At 40.2% G+C, this 12,958-nt stretch overlaps 2 protein-coding genes and 1 long non-coding RNA gene across 5 annotated transcripts in view; 1 reads left to right on the forward strand and 2 right to left on the reverse strand.

The window, feature by feature from the left end:
* LOC145973251 (protein-lysine N-methyltransferase SMYD4) overlaps positions 1 to 4,358 on the reverse strand; it is a 62,116-nt gene extending 57,758 nt beyond the window's left edge. Inside the window, exon 1 of the mRNA XM_083102499.1 lies at positions 3,786 to 4,358. The gene's annotated coding sequence lies outside the window, so the exon portion shown is untranslated. The remainder of the gene's footprint in view (positions 1 to 3,785) is intronic.
* Positions 1 to 12,958, forward strand: part of LOC145973252 (growth factor receptor-bound protein 14) — a 241,651-nt gene that overhangs the window by 12,683 nt on the left and 216,010 nt on the right. The gene's annotated exons all lie outside the window — the stretch shown is intronic.
* The window catches only part of LOC145973256 (uncharacterized), a 41,635-nt gene continuing 34,696 nt past the window's right edge, over positions 6,020 to 12,958 (reverse strand). Inside the window, exon 3 of the long non-coding RNA XR_014439394.1 lies at positions 6,020 to 6,195. This is a non-coding gene — a long non-coding RNA (uncharacterized LOC145973256). The remainder of the gene's footprint in view (positions 6,196 to 12,958) is intronic.

Raw genomic sequence — 12,958 nt, forward strand, 5'->3', positions numbered from 1 at the left:
GAGGTGACAATTACAATATTAACTCAAGACTATAATATTGTTGAAATTTAAAATTATTAAATTCTTCCAAGAAGATTATCAATTGTTGCGTATATACGAAACAATGAACGCGTTAGTTTAAGTATACAAGTTTTGATTTGCCACTTATTTTTTTTCTGTGTACCTGTACGAATCTCTTGGTTTCGACGACTCGAAACTTGATATTAATCCTGCGATATTAATCGAAGCAATTCGGAAAAATTGCGCTTTGCTTATAATGATACATCGTGTCTCGCGTCGACAACGCGTAATTATTATTACCCCCGAAACGAGAGCGCGGCTCTGGAGGGCGCTCTCGTTTGTCTCGAATGTATAATGCACCTAACCGGGGATGCATCCGTCGTCCTGGCTGCTGAGGGAGCTGAATGCTTAACGATACTGCGCATTTGAATGCTTAACTGACACGTTCGAGAGGCGCGACGCGAAAAAGCGGACGGTGTCGTAAACGTCGCCCGACAGGACGGACGGCGTACCTCGGCGTGGATGTTCATTACGATTTTATCCCGGCCAGCGCAGACCGCGATTTCCGGTGCCTCTCACGTTGGTCCTATCTCGGGATACTTATCCGCGGCAAGGCTGTTCAGGTATGTACCGAACGCGTCACCGTCAACGAACGAATAATTCAAGTCCCCGCGTCTCGTATCTATGTGTCTGGGCCTCTTTCCCTCCGTTTTATCGTTTTTCTACATTTCGATCGCGAGGAATAAATGTACAGCAGCGATTTATTCATCCGTTCTCGCATTTCTGTTCGCTAAAGTAGCTATTTTCACGATTCAAGATATTCAATTTCTTACGATTTCAATTGAAAACATTTAAATAATTGCACCTATATTATCGTATGTCGAACGTTATCGTTTTGTAGAGAAAATAACTATTACAAATTTGCAGTACATATGGTATTTTTTCGCTTTGCTACTTGCATTTTAGACTTACGTCATTTTTTGACAGAAAACGCGGCTTTTTCTTTTAACGCCGTTCCCAGTGAATTGTCCTTTCCGACTTTTTTTCGTTAGTCCGAGACATTGTCCGGGAATTAAAAATCTCTCGCGCAATACTCGATAGATATTTTTGCGATGCTTCTAGATCTCCCGAATTTCCTGTTTCTGTGATTTCCCCGAGCGATAATTGCGTAAAAAATTAAATTCCTGCTCGAAAAATATTACTTTGTGTATTTTACAATTTTATATCTCGCTTCTTTCTCTTTTCTTTTTTATAAACTCGAAAATTCAATCGATTGTAATATATTTGATATAAAAAATCACATAAATTATTAATATACAAGGTGTTTCTTAATAAGTGCGAATTTTAGGAAATGATTTCTTTGTCGAAAATTAAGGAAGGTTTTTCATATAAACATATACTCCTACATCCCTCCCTATGGAGTTACACTCCTCCAAAAATGGAGGTAAAAATTAGGTTTTTATTTTTTTCTCAAATTTGGAACAAGTTAAAGAAATGAAATTAGGTGGATATTTTCTACTAGTAAAAAGGTTATTTATTAATATTTTTTCAGCATCCCGTATTGTTATAGGGGAATGAAACTAGTAACCTTTATTCAATTTTTTATTAAAACTTTTTAATGGGCCGGAATATGATCATCTAAAAATATGCATTAAAATGTTGATTTATTTAGAAACTTTTTTCTTTCATTTTTTTCATAAAATCAGTAATTTTCAAGAAAAAAAGTAAAATACGTTGCATGCATAGCACGATGCTAAATAGCATAGTTTTCGAATTACGAGAAGTTAAATTTTAAAATAAAATTAAAATTAGAGTAAATGTTGGAAAAATTGGAACAAAAACAAAATTATAATAAAAACCTAACTTTTACTCCCATTTTTGGAGGAGTGTAACTCCATAGGGAGGGATGTAACAGTATATCTTTATATGAAAAACCGCCTTAATTTTCTCCTAAAATTTTTCACACTTATTAAGAAACACCCTGTACATCCTCACGTTCTCAATTACATTCCCTGAAATTATTTCTCGTATATATACACTGCTTCGTAAAAAGTGCCAAAAATGTTAATACTCTGTCGTAGATTTATAGATAATTTCTCTTTTGCTATTATTGTTAACAAAAGGTAAAGAACGAAAGGATCGATCACGATCTTACGTTAACGGCACGACTCGACACCGGATTAGTCGAGGCACCTCATTATGCGGAACATGAGTGCGAATTTCCGGAACACCGCGTATGTCCGCGTAAAGTTTTCAGTCGGATAATCTCGCGCGACTTAATCCTCGATCGGAACAGTACGAAAATACCGAATGCACGAGCGATAGATAGACTTTGGACCGGGCTTAATTCTTCCGCACGGATTATATATACGAGTACCATATATGCGACTATACATATCATACGCGCGTCCTGCATTCTTGTTTCCTTTTTTTCTTTTTTTTCTTTTTTCCCCTCCTCTCTTTTTTTCCGGTGAAAACTAATCCTCATTGCGTATGCCGTTTCCACGATTCAAAGAAACGCTTCCTGTGCACGCGATTTTCTTCCATCGCCTGCGAAAACACGACGCCCCGCTTATGGAACCACTTCCTAACGACCTTTGAATACACCTTGCGCTCTTTCCGCCTCTCAGCATTTTCTCGCATTCCTCCTTCTCGCTCCTCACTCGCGTCTTCGTCCCACCGCGGGAAACTTTCGCCGGTCCTATCTCGCTTTGGCGCGTAAAAACCTTTGAGATGTAGATCGAAGCTTAACCCGCTCGGAATGTAAAGTACACTCTGGCGTAAACATGATTTCGGTATCGCGAAACTGAAAATTCGCGCGGATCCGATATCGTCTCGGGCGAGAGGGGTCAATGGATGCGACGATATAAGGTCGCGAGGGTTGTGTATTTTGCTCTAATTAAAAATGAGAGCTCTGCTCTCGCAATTATACTCGTCGCGTGCGATTACGACGTCGGTCAACGAGTTCGCGAAGTACACTAGAATATACAGCGTCAGGGAAGAGAGAGAGAGAGAGAGAGAGAGGAATTTAGCAGATTGTCGACGACGACGTATCCGCCGAATCGGCTTAATTAGAACCTTATCCAAGGGCCGCGCGCTCAACGACTCCTTAATGCTCAACAATAATGCCAAATGGCATCCGAGTTTCTGGCGAGTCGTAAACGTTAGAGAGTACCCTCGCGCCCTTTCGTGGAATTTACCAAGAGAATGTTGCCGGGGAGCGTTTAATAATTAGAAATTTCGCGGCCGAGAGAATTGAATCTTAAGCGTAGCACCGCAGGATTCAAAAAATATTGATGCTTGAGGGAATATTAATATTCACGACGTTATTATTGATTGGCTCGAATCGATTATACTCGTGTCAACATTCAATAATTCTTTTTTTCAATCTACATTTCTGAGACGTGTGAAAGTACACTCTGTGTATTTTTCTCACAATTCCAAATTTCTTTTCACGATATAAAACGTGAGATATGCACTAATTATTTCTACATTAATTATCATATAAAAAACGCAAAGTAAAAATTGTATAAAAAAAATACATTTCATTCTTGATGCGTATTTTTAAAGTAACTTTTTTATACATGTCATTAATAAAAATTTTTTATTTATTTTTTTTTATTTTTTATTTTTTTTAATTTTGTTAATTTTTTTCTCAAAATGTGTTCCGTTTGACAGGCTATTTTCACTTCGAAGTTTGAACCAGAATCTTGCACAGAAGCGAAGATAGCATCGGACGAAATGTATCTTTAGTACATGCATAAAAAATATAATTATAGACTCACCATTCGTTGTCTTGACAGTTCCTTATCGTCCACGAATCCATTTAGGTTTATCCGGGGCCTCAATTATCGATGGATCCATTGCACTAAAACAACACGCACTTGCACTTTCTTATATTCACTTTTACGCGCGACGTGAGCGCATTTTCGATCGAATATCGATTATCGATGTATATTTGCAACATTTACACACTCGCGTGACCGCAATAATACTTTTATTCGCAGCAATCTATTGCCTCGTATCACATCGTATCACTCGCGACACTTGCAACATTAGATCACGTGTACTCTTCTCGACATCCCCGAATATTCGCGATTGCCGTTCGACGCGTAGATGCGTATCAACGCATATATTTGTAAGATCCACTCAATGATTAGCATTCGATGAACCTGTAGATACGCCCAAAGTCAAAAATCTTCGTCGCGGATGAAGCGAACAGCGTTCACACACCGATGAAATATCGCTCGCAATCATTCGCGAGGGATTTAACTTCAATAAAATATCACACCGCGCACGATACTTCACTAGACACGACCGAAATTCAACTACCGCGATGCTTGCGACCGACGCGACCTCGTGTCTCCCCCCCCCATTAATTTTGAGAAAGCGAGTCCTCGTGTTTTGTTCTAGTAAATACCTCGCGGCTATGCGTACGTATATGTAAACATGACAGGTATTTCGCGTAAATGTTGTTACAAAGTGCTTTGTCCCGAAACTCGACGTCGTGCAAAAAAATGTTTCATTCAGTAGTTTATATAAAATTATGTCGAATTAAGGTATGAAATATTTCATAAACCATTGAATTATCCTATCCTGATAACTTTTAACGTCGAATATTGTGAAGAAACAATTTATATAAAAAAATTAGAATAGTTCTATTAAAAAAAATTAAATTGATCATGGTTTTAATAAATGACCTAAAATAAACCAAATTCAAAAGATTATCAACATTTTTCTCTCTCAAAATCCTATACATTTTATCTGAAACATTTTTTATACAATGTCAAGCTTCGAAAAAAAAATATCTTTTATAGTATCTTCGAGAAACACTATCTACGCATAAGCTTTTTTTATTTGAAAATACGTGTATTGTAGTGTTAGAAGAAAATTATCGTCAGGTATTGTGTGCATAGCCTTGCATTGAGTTAATTCCAGAAACAGATGTAGGTTTTATCTTCTTATTTTAATTGTCCAAAGCATGATAAAGCAGATGATAAGGAGGTTGTTAGATGTTTCTCTTTTGCTAATACGATAGTAATAATTATTTATAGATCGATTAAACACAATAATCACATGACGATTAAATATTGATATAATATATCGATAATAAATATATGCAAAAATAAATACGCTTAGAAAGTGATATTAAAAATATGAAAGTATTGTGTTTTTTTAAATTTTAACGCAAATAAGAGATATAATAGAAGAGAAAGTAAATAAAGCGGGAAGAAACGGAATCACTTACAGCTTCTTTCTGTGTCAAACATTCACTTTACACACATTATAGAGAAAGAGAGGTAAAAGAGAAGACGAAAACGTCCGGTTGAAAAATGACAAAGGGGTGCAATCGTGCGGTCTCCGCCGAGGAAATCTATCATTCCCCCGGGAACGCCAATGTAACTTACTTTAGTTTTTAATGGAACACGTGCTACTATCCAGCCGCATGAATTATGCGAGCTCCTTGAATGTCGATAGAAGAAGTAAAGAGCTCGAATACGCTTTTCTGTAAAAACGATCAGGAGAGGTGGAAAGAGAGATGTATGGCGCGCTTTGAGATTTCTCTCTCAAAATCGGAACGATACAAATAGCATCGGAGAAATACCGTGAAGGGAAGAAGGGATAACCGCGGCAGAGATACGAGAGAATGAAGCGAACGTTGTTTCACCGTTTAGGACTTTCGAGGGAATTTAAATGGTTCCCGCTGGGTCTCGGGGTGCGCTTGAGAATCGTATGTATTATGCAGCCGTATACTCGGATTGATTGAGAGAAAGAGAAAGAGAAGAGGAGGCAGAGAAAAACAGAAACAGACAACAAGTTGCACTTGCATCTGGTGCTGTTGTACCCGGAGGCTTGCGACCAGGACATTTTTTGCTCGCTCTCTCTCTTTGATTATCATAACGTTATCGACACGCTCGCAATTACGTCAATTATCGCGTGAACACGCAATATTTTAGCGCGATGGCGAATAGGTTTCATCGCCGCGACGAGGCGACTGACAAATATTTGAGGGCGGCGGGCAATTATGTGAAAAGGTATTGTAGCGCGTTAACAAGCGTCACGAAGCTTCGAAGATTTAAGATATGTACCTTTCCCGGTACCTTCGTTTCCTGGCAGACGTTTCCCACGAGTCGATGGAGCGAGCAGGCGCTATATATCCCTCAGCGGTGCTCAAATTTCCTCCTGAATCGTGTCCTGTAAAAAAAATCTCGCATTAATTGCGAATTAACTTGTTTTTTCAGCATTAATTTTCCATGTATATATTATCGATGACATAATATACAGTTCCTTTAATTTCTCTTCTCTCCATTTTCTTCTATATTTTACTCTTTATCAAGAAAATATTTTTATATTATAATAATAATACATTTTTATATTATAATAATAAATTTTTATATTAATATTTATATTTTTTCCGCGATTTTTGAAAACTTTTCAGGGTTTTCTCTGTGACTGTATATTAAATAAATGCAGAATATGCAAATTTTGGTAAATAGAAATATTTCTCGCAAGATGCAGATAAGCTCAAGGCTGCGGCGCATTCAGCACCGCTGCTCTGAAAGTTGCATCGTTACCGTAATCCGCGAACATAAGTACATACGTGCATACGCGCGAGCGAAAGATAAGAAATTCAATGTAAATAACGCGCAGAGCGGCGAGAATGACTCGGAAGGGGATGCGCGAGGGGAGCGTGACGTGAGCGAAAATTCTTCTCTCAAGTCAAGTTACGTAACACGCGCGCAGCTGCGTGGAAATAGCTCAGAAGTAAAGAAAGAAGAACGGCATGACGGTTAGCTTAGCGCGATGCGATGGATAAGCCCCTTCGAGCCGGTTTTTCCGCAGTTTTTCCCCGCTGACGCCCCATTTTACGCCGGTCGATATTAATTTGCGGATGCGGAACGCGACGGGGATCTAATAGTCGGTGTCGTCTATCCTTGCTTTAAATGTCATTAGAAACGTCGATGCGTTTCACGCTCTCCTTAAATTTTCATCGATACCTTTCGATAAAAATCGTCGACGGATGAATTATTTGGTCTGTTTAAATGAAACGCGCGCACGTTTCGCGGATTGAGATTGAGAATCCTCGCGACGGCACGTTTTCCGCAAAGACTTGTAATTCTATCGTTCGAACCTAAACGTGCGTAAATAAATCTGTCGATGCTCCCTCCGGCCCTCTCCTCCCTCCCTCCCTCCGCAGATTTATCTGCATCGTTCTCGCGACCGCAACACGCAGCGTAAACAAGATCGATTGAGCGTAGTCTGTAAAGTTTTCCGGATGATTTAATATCCTGGTTAGTGTACACCGGCAAAGTAATTTCAGCGGGCAGTGACAAACGGGGGGAGGAGGGAAACTACACGAACACGCGAGATGGTAATTAACGCGGGCTGCAAAATTTTTGGCTGCGCCAAGTCGAAGGACGATCGCGAACGTATTATTGTATTACGATGGCGCGAGAAATTACTGTCACCCCGGATCAGCTGATACACTGTCACGGGAAATTCGAAGCGCGCCAATTATTAGGCAGCCATCATCCCTGCGCGAATGTCTCGCGAGATCTTCCCGCAATAACGGGCTTACGCATGCCGTTGGGGAAGATGAAATTAACGAGGCTGATCGGCGATGCTTCCTCGAACGACTGATTTAATGTAGTTTCCCAGTTTCCTTTGCTCCTCGCGTAACCGTTCCCAAACTTTCATCGAGCATGCCGAATCTAATAGTCTTCCTCTCTCTTTCTACCGTTAAAACAATTACCATGGATTTCCACGCTATTTGTTTCTATGACTAGAGTGACGCTCTCGCAACATTGCACTTGTATTTTTCCGCGTAATTTTTGATATTTTCCGACGCTTCAAAACACGCGACAGAGCCGTTGCTATTCGCTGCAGAGTGGATTCGATCAATAATTATATGACTTTAACATGAAAGGAGTCGATTATTCCAATTGAGTTTATTTACAAAAATATTTCCATGTCTCGCAAATATTCTTACGAAAAGGAAGAAAAAATATGCCAAAAAATATGCAATAGTCTTACCAAGTTAATTCTATTATCACAGATGGGCGAGTTAATCCGTACATTTCCGATTTTTGATGACGCTGGGGGGGAGGATTGGGTCAACCCAACATGCAGTATCATCGACGTGTTTACGCAATGTTCGTTACACCCGGCAATTTTTCAAAGAATCGAGAACGTTTTCGAAACAAACGACCTAGTGCGCGATGCCAAGAGGAAGTCAAAACTTTGCTCCTCTCCAGCCACCCCTTCTCCCAGGGGTTGCGACCCCGCCATCGCGCGTTTCGGCGACCCATCACGTTACTTCCGTCACGCTCGCGACGACGTGCTCATCTCGCGCTAGTATCGAATTGACGAGCCGAGGAATTAATTGATACCGACAGCCGTGCCCCTCTCCGATTAAATACGCCCGACGTTGCGCACTGGACTCTCGTGTGTAACGTCGTTCGTCTGAATCACACTCGTGTGTCGTCGTTCATTCTCGTACGCGGATTCTCCACGGTATTACACAACGCGCCGTGTCGATAACGCGCCAGAAATCATATTCGCCCGCGCTGTCAACCGGCTGATTTCGATGAAATATGAGATTCCGGGCATCGACGAAGATATTCACCGCTTTGTGGTCTCGGAGTGGGAAAAAAGAACTTCCCTTTAGGAAGATTCGCCACTTTAATTCCAATTTTGTTCGACATGTGGGTGTTAATAATTTATTTTATTTTTTCCATCACATTTTTTTGATCATAAAAAAAATTCTATAGTGTAGTATACAACAATCTCGATTCTTTAATCTTACAGATAGTTTAATAAATTTTTTTCATACACTCGCTGTTTATTTCGTTTTTGCGCTTTATCTCTTTGCATGGCCGATTATATATCGTCCTTTAAAGATGATCATTTTCGTCCTTCAATCAAAATCGAAGGCGCAAAGCGCGATGCAGGTGGATGCTTTGTCAGAATCCTCTATCGCGCCATATACTTTTGTCCTCGTGAGGATTCTTTCGGCCATGATTGCTCGATGTCCCTGGCGCATTAATTGATCCCACCTTGCGCTCGCAATTAATTTGGCTCGTGTCAGGCTGGCGAGCGGTGTGATGTCCACGCGCGTGCGTCACAGCGTGGTGCAACGTTGTTGTCGACGTTCTTGTTGATTACAGGCTGTTGTCGACGATATCCGCCCCCGAGGTTTTGGTGCGGCCGCACATCGAAATGACGGTCGTTGACCGAATGGGAGCTTACGGTTTTCTATACATCGGACGGTCACGAACGCGCGCGCGAATTTCGTCTGAGCGCTTGATTGGGGCTCTCGTCGTCGTTAGGGGTGGGATCAGGTTGATACATATATTCCTAGTTCCCTCGATTCATTTCCGTGTGCCAGTTTGATCTCATTTAAATCGAAAAAAAACCACCTTCTATTTTTATAAAATAACACAAAATTCAATATGAAATAAAAAATGGATTTAAATTGGGTTGAAATAATCAAAACAAGCGGAATAATAATTTTTAAATAAAGACTAAGCTAGAGAAAAAAAATTTATTTTCGCGATTTTATCGCTTGTTTTTAAAGTCCAGGGGAAGTGATTCGTCATTTTATCCGATGTGAGACGATTAATCTAAAGAAATTTTTTTTTTTCTTACAAATAAACTTTCTGAATTTTATATTAAAAATGGTAAAGTAATCAAAGGAATTCGTTATTTGAAATATATCGCGACCTCATTATCCTTGTACGCTGGCAATCATCACAAGTATAATACAGATTAAAGTCAACACGTTGAAGCATCTCTTTCGCTTTCCGATCACGCGCAAAGACTCGGCGAGGATAAGGTCTTTCGACAACAGGGATTGTTTCGATCGCGCGGAATAACGGGCAGCGCAACTTTTTCGCACAACGTCGCCAAGAATCCCGGTAAGCCCCATTGCTCGTTGAAACGGCGAGTCTTGAAAGCGATCGCGGTGAAATGCGAGACGAGCTTCCACGGAGACGTGCCATTAGCGGCCAGAAACGGACAAATCCTTCTTCCGAAAAAAGCGACATTAATACGACTGTATTATGTGTGCGTGCGTGGGTGTACGCGAGCGAGCGAGCGAAAGGGGAAAGCTGAGAAATCGACGAAAAAAGGACATTATTTAATATACGCGTAATGGAAGTCCGCGCTTATCACGGACTGAGAAGCTCTTTGAGGGCTTTTTGCCGGGCTCGTCCTCGGGGTTCTCGTATGACACGTCTCCTCTTCCTTTTCCTGCCATTGCCGTCTGCTCTTTTTCTTTCTCTTGTACGCCGGGTTTATAAAGTGCGGGTTCGTGGAACCATCGAGAGACATGGAACTCGCATCGCGGTCGACCATGTCGAGCCAAAACACTCGGTCGCTCTGCCTTCATATCGGTGCTCGTCGAGTAAACAGCGAGAATTGGACGATAAAAAGTTAATTTTGCGGCTCGAGGACCTTTTCGAATTAATTGCAGCGTACCTTATTCCGCAAAAGAGGGTCCTGAAATATTCCAGAAAACGGAGAGGTTTGCCGCCTGCGGCGAAAGCTGCCGATTTTCGCGTTACTGCAAATCTCTGAGGTTTCGATAAGACGGCGGCATCGCGTATATATCTGCGGGATTGGACAGGCGTAAATCCAAAGCCAGTTTTTCCGACAGTCGCTCTCTTTCCAGTTAAGCCTGCACTTTTCCAACCGCATATTCGACGCCGCGATACTTTATCCGGCTCTGTCGACAGCTTCGACAAAATCGAAAACGACGACGATGGCTTCGTAAGACGCCGCGCGAATTAACGAAGAGACGTCTAATCGATTACTCGACGAACCGAGTGCAGATGGATTTATGTTATCCCGCAGGCACCGAATGGCAGCGAATTGCTATTGCACATCGAAAGATGAACCATTTTGTAATATGCCCTCATGGAATTCGACGTTTAATGTTGTACGTTGCATTCGCTACATTTCTGAATTGTTTATGTGTATTTTAATACAGATATAAATACGCTTTCGGCGCGGAATATTTTACATATTTCTTCAAAGAAAAGATCGAAATTGCACCTTGCGATGACGTTGAACGAGATACTAAATTCTCTTATGCGAATATAATAGACAAACGCAAGTATAAAGCTGCCATTGAAGACGAGTTTCTTATCGGGAGGTCGCTTTCAAGATTGCTGGCTTATTTTTATATACGTTCCTTGGATGCGCTTGCATTATTTACTCGTCCATTTTCCAATTTCGCACAGTTCGGCGCATATTACTTTCGCGCGGAAAAGGAGACGACGGGACTGCGCAATTAAAATTGTCCTTCCCTCGCCGTTCCCTTTTCTTTCATCGCTGTTCCGTTGTCATCCTTGCGTTATCATCCTGCGGCGCGGGTAAAGCAATTTACATGAGTAAACAGATGGTCGCAATTATGCTTCTTTCCTGTCTCAACCACGACCGTCGCTGTTTATCAATCCGATATTGATACCGGATACAATTTCGATAAATCAAAGTTACACCAATGGATATTGAGGAGAAAACTAATTAAGCTTAAAGTTTTCGGGAAAAAGGGGAAGAAAGGGTGCATATTATTTTACGTAAAAGGGTGTAATAAATTATGTACCATCTTGACGGCGGGTTAAGAAAAGTCCCCGATTCTAAACTGTTTTAAGAATCTGCCGGTATAATTAGAATCGCTAATCCTGAGATAAATAACGAGCCAGAAGGAATAGACGGATCATCAATCATCATCGAGATTGATCATTTTTTTCCAGGAGACACTTTCCCGCATTTCTATTTCCCTTACATGATAAAAAGTTGTGCGTCCATATGTTAAAATTTTCTTGTGTCACCACGTTTTGATTAGTACTTTAATGTAAAATTAACATACAACTTATATGTTATTATTTTTATAACGTTTTCATGTATTACATTTATGTCACCTTCATAACTTAACACTTTGTATATGTCTCTTAGAAACGGAATATTATTTTGAGTATTTTTATCATAATCATTTTAAACAATTAACATGTCTCAAAGTCAGTTTAATATTTTAAGAAAAGTTAAAGTGAATCTTCAAATAACCTTGAACTTTGACATACAAAAATAATCAAATTTACTGAGATCAAATGTTTCTATTACAAATAATTTAAGTTAAAATAATTACTATTATATGTTAATGTCCTCAACATTCCTTACGAGTTATTGAAACTATTTTTTCGTGTAATTTTTAATTAATTTGTATGTTATTTTTACATTACACTTAAAGTCACTCAAGATCACAAAAATAAATGTAAAGTATCGTGTCAATTATTTAACATTTTTAATTTGTCAATAAGTAACATGCGACGAATGAGTTATTTTAATTTAAAATTTAGAGTGGACTTTCTGGGACATGTGAAAAATGTTATAATTAACATTTTATTTTTTACTGTGAATCGTGAAATTGCAGCGACTTCGATCGCGATGATTAAAACGACGAAGGTGCTGTACGTCGTGACAACCAGTTATTTCGCGCAAGAGATGGAAGACAACGTTTCTCAATAGCGCGATACAAACGGATGTTGGTTTTGCACAATGGAAGTGTTCAAGGATTCGACTCGGCGCGACAGCTCTGGAAGGGGAGAAAGAGCCACTCTCGGATTCTATCGGGAGTAAATTAAACGGTCCCCTTATTGCGCCTATTTATCCGATATCGCAGGCGCGCCCCCATAAATATTTGGCCTGCGCTCATTGACCGGAGGTGAATGTGTGATCATTTATTTATTGCTACGTCGACCATTATTTCTCGCTTTCCCGAGTAGCCGTCGGCTATTCCGTATTCGGAATTCTAAAACCGCGCGCGAATGGCGTAATATTTTACCATAGATTAATCCGTGCGTCCGGACGTGGTCGATACGCGACGAATAAAAATCCACTTTAATCTATCCGTTTTCTCTCCCTCCTCTTTCTTCTTTCCGCTCCCGCCGCGTCAGAT

Source organism: Camponotus vicinus, unplaced genomic scaffold, assembly GCF_025532165.1.
Source record: "Camponotus vicinus isolate PSW18456_S1 unplaced genomic scaffold, iyCamVici1.0 SCAF_6, whole genome shotgun sequence".
Classification (NCBI taxonomy): Eukaryota; Metazoa; Arthropoda; class Insecta; order Hymenoptera; family Formicidae; genus Camponotus; species Camponotus vicinus.